Here is a 6255-nt window from a genome sequence, read left to right as displayed (position 1 = left end):
TGTATATAACATTGTACATCAAGTCTACCTCAATTTTAAAATTTAAAAAAATTGAGTTAAGTAAAATCTTTGATACAGTATCATTTTATACCTATATGAGAGTCACGATTATACCCCCTTTTAAAAACTGCCTTTTGGCAAGACGAAATGCATATATTTTTCATTCAGAGCCATGTTGCTTCTTAGAAATGGGCATTGACAGTATGTGTGGTATCTCTAGATCCAATCATTCAATTATGAGGATCCACTATGAACAGTTTGTGTTTGGGGTTAAGCATTGTGTTTTCTTCCCAGTTGAGGCACAACCTCTTTTTTAAATTATCAACTCTTTCACAACTTTTAAAGAAGTGAGAGTTAGGTAGAAATTTTTACTCTCTTGCTGGACATATTAGGACTGTCTGTCCACCAGGTGTCACCCTGACATCTTAGGATCCAAAGAAAAGAAGAGTTAGTCTTTCTTTTATAAGTAGTTTGTTTTTGGTAGTGGATATATAAACTATTGACATTTTATGTCTTAATATAGGGGCCGAGGCAGGCAGGATTGGAGACAAAACTCAGGACTTTATGTTTGTCCACGTTCCTGCTTAAGGCACTTTCCCACGTAACATTGTGAATTTTTCTCTCTCCTAGAGTTAAGATATTCCTTTTTAAAAAGTATTTTTTAAATTAAAATACAGTCATTCACAAATAAGCCTAAAATATATGGTCATATTCTGGATCATGTAAGAGTCCTCATAATTCTAGAGCAGCATCCCTTCAGACATCCATGGTGACAGTCATTGATTGAGACAAAGACTCTCTCCTTGATCAAATTTTAGTCACACTCCTCTAGTCTGACTAGAGGAGTAAACTAGGCCTTGTCCTTGGGGCTTATCTTTGGCCTACTTAGTCCAGCTATAGCAAGAATCCTGCTAACTCAGTTTAGCAAGAATTCCCCACCCTTGATATCTGATCACCCTAACTTGCCTTCAGCAAGAATCCTATTAAGTTGGTTTTTGCAAGAGTTCCCCTACACTTGATGTCTCTTGGTTAATTTTCCACCCACTGACCCCCTCACTCTGCTCCTTGGCTATAAATTTCCAGCTGTCTCTGGTATATTTGGAGTTAAGCCCAGTCTCTCTCCGCTATTGTGATAATCTTGACAGCTCTTGCAATAGTCCTGAATGAAGTCTTCCTTACCATTCTAACAAGTGTCAGAATAAGACTTTAACACATTTTTGTTTAACAATTATAGACAGAATTTCACAATCAAATCCCAATACTGGGTCATCTCACAAATAAAACAATAGTTACTTTGCATTTATTAGACTCTGTTCTTATTGACAATATTTACTATTGCCAAAAATTAACCTTTCATTATGCTCCAATTTCCTCTTCTCAAGGAGTCATCTGTTGTAATCTTTAACAGGTATGTGTGTATGGATTTATGTGTATCCTGTATAATGAGAAACAGGATTGGCTTCCTCAACAGAGGTTTTCACCACCTTCCAAAATTTGTACTTTGATATTTAATTTTTTTACATGAATTTTGTGGCTTTTCAAGGCAAATGATACCAAAGATAACAAGTAATTCATTTGTTTATTACAGTTCATTCATTAAGAAAAAAGGAGGTAAATAGGACTAGAGAAACACAATTTCTATAGCATCTGCTGTATCAGATAATTCAGATGTGTGATTTAGATGTTGGTTAAATTCTCTTGAGTTTTTTGAGATTTGCTTAAGATTGATAGAAAACCCAATCCAACAAAGATTCAGAAAGTTTAAGTAATTTGCTTAGGACACAGTGATGGAGCAGGAACTTCAAGTTTGTCTGCCTCCAAAACCAGAGCTTTTTTTATATTCACTTTTCTTTCTGAAATATTTGCCAGCTACATACGGTGGGCAGGGAACTAAAGTTGAATAGACTTTGATTTATTGTGATTTAGCAAAATATCTGAAATGGTGAAAATTTATAAACCTTTATATCAGAGGGAAAACTTGTATTGTTTAGAGCAGTGATTCTTATATTGATATCCATTAATTGAGGTTATTATTCTTACCATAGACTATGTAACTTAATTACATATAAAATGATTTAACATTCAAACATGTGCAAAGTAACTGTGGAGTCCCTAATTCTCTAATAGAATTGATTACCTCTCTCTTTCAATTACTATACCAGAGTGGGCCACTAGGTGTCAATCTGACACAGAAATTATCTAAAAAGACCCTTAGAAAATAAGTGAGCTAACTTTGTAGAAAGATGGTCTATTTTGCCTTCTCCAGTACGGTATGTGAATTTTGTATCCACTCAGCCCTTTGCTATCCATCTGCCTGGGAAAATATTACAATTATTTTACTACCAAGAGAAATGTAATAAATGTCTTTTGATATTTAAAGTAGGGTTATTTCTGACAGATTTATTAAAAAAAGATAAATTTTTTTAGAATAACAATAGAAAAAACAACATCCTTAGGAGTAAACCTAACAAAAATATGCAAAATGCATATGAGGGAAACTTTACAACAGTCTTGAAAGACACAGCAATACACATTAGCACATTAAAAGACATCCCTTCTTTTTGGATAGGAGGTATCAGTGACATGTAGATGTCAACACATACTTTTTTTTTTTTTTTTTTTCATACTTTTAATGCTATCCCAATTGGAATACTGCAAGTATTTCTGGAGCAAGACAAATTAATTCTGAGGTTCATATGAAAAACTAAACTTGTAAGAATAACTATGAAAGTCCTGTTTTTTTTTAAAGGAAAGAACAATGATGGGGCCTAACCCTACCAGATATTAAAACATACTCAAAAGCCTTTATGATTAAAACATCATGGTACTGTGACTAGTACATAGACTAATGGAGAGAATATCAAATATCAAATCTAGAAAAAGACCAAAATATGTACAGAAGTATATTATATATGTGACCACTCAAACCTCTGAGGGAAAAGATGGGCTTTTAAATAAATGACATTGTGACAACTTGATGGTCATTGGATTACACCTTATCTCATGCACAAGAATAAACGCCAATGGATCAAAAGTTATCAATGAAAAAATGTCATATAATTAGAAGAAAACTTGGGTGATTCCCTTTAAACTTTTAAATAACTTTTAACTATGAATTCTTCCCTATGATTAAACATTCAGATGAAATAAAACGTAGATATGTGTGATTCCAAAATATGTTTTGCATGTCAAAAAGAAATCATAGGCAAAGTTAAGTGGCAAATGACACACTGGGACAAAATATTTGCCAAATGTATCACAGATAAAGGAATAATTATATATAATTTTATTTATTTATTTTTTAAAAATTAATTAATTTATTTATTTTGGCTGCGTTGGGTCTTCATTGTTGTGCGTGGGCTTTCTCTAGTTGTGGTAAGCGGGGGCTACACTTCATCGCATTGTGTGGGCTTCTCATTGTAGTGGCTTCCCTTGTTGCGGAGTATGGGCTCTAGGTGCACGGGCTTCAGTAGTTGTGGCACATAGGCTCAGTAGTTGTGGCTACTAGGCTCTAGAGCTCAGGCTCAGTAGTTGTGGCACACAGGCTTAGTTGCTCCACGGCATGTGGGATCTTCCCGGACCAGGGCTGGAACCCGTGTTCCCTGCATTGGCAGGAGGATTCTTAACCACTGCACCGCCAGGGAAGCCCAAGCCTCTTATTTTTAATTTCTGTTTGTCCTTAACAGCGTCTACAGTCTGGTTACTTCATGCAGATGTTTATGGTAATTGAGTGGGGGGGTGAAGAGAGAGGGAGCACCCCTACTCCCATCTCACAGCCCTGCCTTTTTTCCCCCTCAGTTTGCCTTTTTCTCAAGTTTCTGAATGTTCAACTTGGCACTTGTTGGCCAAGCCATAACCTGAAGTGACGACCCCTCTGCAAGTGAAGAAGATTCTCTTCTTCAGGATCCTGGTGTGCTGAGAGATCTGGAAACAGCTTTCTCAACTTCCTCCTCCTGGGTCTCAGGCTTACAAGCCCTAAATTAACCTCTGGTTAATAAATACCAGGTTAATAAAGGGATACAATGCCCCTTTCATCATTACCCAAATTAGTTCTCTTTTGATTCTCCCTTTACAAAGTTATTCTGTTATAGGTTTTATTTAAAACTCTTTTGCTATACAGAGCTCATTTCAGGTATGGGCCAAGAGGAGGTATGGTTCAGATAGTCACGTTAGTGAAGATGTCTGGAAAGGCTTTCTTCGCTTGCCTCCTGTGATGCCGTACTCTCCTGGTTTTCCTCCTTCTTCACTGGCTACCACTGCTTGGTCTCCTTACATGCTCTTCCTCCTCTGCCTGACTCCTACATGAAGGAGAGCATCTTGATGGAGTTAAAAGTTCTCTCTTTATTCACTATCACTCCATAGATGGTTTTTTCTAGTTCCATGGATTTAATACCATCTGATATTGGTGAATCTAAATTTATATCCTCAGCTCTGATCTCTAGCATTTCCACATTTTATATCCAATAACTTCCTTGAAAGCTCAGCTAAACAACTGATGAGCAACTCACACTTAATATGTAGAAATAGAATTCTTGATGTCGCCCAGTTCTACCCTCTTTCCAGGCTTCTTAATTTAACCAGACCATTGTGCATTCAATTGTCCAATCAAAACACAAAAGAAAATAAAAACCTAGGACTCATTCCACTGACATGTTTCACATCAAACCCATTAGCAATTTCTGTTGATTTTACTTCTAAAATATATTTTATATCCAGTTCCTCTCTCAATTCTTATAGTCACCATCCCGGTCCATAGCACCATCCTTTCTCAGGAAAGGATGAGATACTGCCTTTCAACCAGTCCCTTTGCTTTCACTCTTTAACCTCTTCCCCCGTATATCAACCACCATAATCTTTTAAGAATGTGAATCTTATTACTTTGATAATCTCATGATAAACCTTTATGAATTTTCCATTGCACTTAGAACTAAATTAAAAATCTTTATTGGAATGGTCTTCATACTTTTTGTTCAAATGTCCTTAGATATTTTTAAATGGACAACTGAGAGTAAATTTTGCAGAAAAATTCCCTTCATTTTAAAATATCAGTATTTTAAAATAAAAAGATTACATAATTCTACTGAATATATTCAACTAATTATTAAATGTAACAAGCAAAATTATTTTTTAAAATCATCTCTTAGTGAGATGCATAGGACATTTTTCTCCAATTAGATCATGTTTCTGTAGATTAACATTTTTTATAGCTAGAATAAGACAAGGGTCAATGTTCAGCATTAGTTCCATACCTAATGTGCACATTAGGATTTTTTTTTTTTGCATAGCCAAATTTCAACAGGTTGTTCATATATGCCTTAATAAGTGTGATGGTGAGAAGAAACCTTAAGAATTATCATGTATGGTTACATTTGTAACTTCATTTCATGATTAAAAGTATTAATTTATCATTATGCATTTGAAGGAACAAGCATATTCTATCAACATCTGAGAGGGAGGAATCCATCCTAATTGACCGAAGTTGATTTTCTACAGTTCAGAACATGTAATTTGGGAGCATTTTATTCTACACCCATAATTAAGTGGATACTAAGAATGCAATTTAATCAACTTTGTAGAAATTAACAGCAAAAAAAGAAATTATTAGTCATTAAGTACAGTATGTACTTATAAAGGGTATACTATTTATAGGAGAATCTATAATATAGTCCTGTTAATTTAAATCTAATAGATGAATCATGAAAATATATAAAATAGTGGATAAGTGGCTGGGTAACAATTAGCAGGAGGCTTTTCTTCAAGTAAAATAATAAGTATGGCTTTACCATACTCAGTGATCTTTCAGCAACTGTTCATGAGATGTGTCTTTTCCAACTCTGAATAAATATTTAAGAATTTTTAAAACTTCTGTCTTGTCTCCAATATATGTATGTTTTTCTTTATGAAGTAATGTTGATAAGAAGTAAACTTAAAACTTTGGTCTTCTCCTTAAGATCATGCAAAGCGTGCTATGAAGACACAGACTACCTCATGGCAGTACCTGTGCATAATATCACTTTGGCTGTATTACCAGAACTTACGCAAAATATGGCCCTCCTTAGATCCTTATCCAAACTGGGTATTCTGTAAAATGGAACTTACAGTCACTGATTCTTTGAGTATACCTCATATACAGATTTCAATTTACTCCTTTCTCTACAGATTTCTTTTTAAAAGGGCTTCTAGTTATTTTCAGTTGATACCATGACATCTTGTTTAATTTTTCTTACTTAAAAGTCAGTATCTCTTGCAGAAAAA

The sequence above is a fragment of the Balaenoptera ricei genome, chromosome 2 (assembly GCF_028023285.1).
Source record: "Balaenoptera ricei isolate mBalRic1 chromosome 2, mBalRic1.hap2, whole genome shotgun sequence".
NCBI classification, from domain to species: Eukaryota; Metazoa; Chordata; class Mammalia; order Artiodactyla; family Balaenopteridae; genus Balaenoptera; species Balaenoptera ricei.
The sequence above is the reverse complement of the archived record's forward strand: the minus strand, read 5'-3'. Positions refer to the sequence as shown.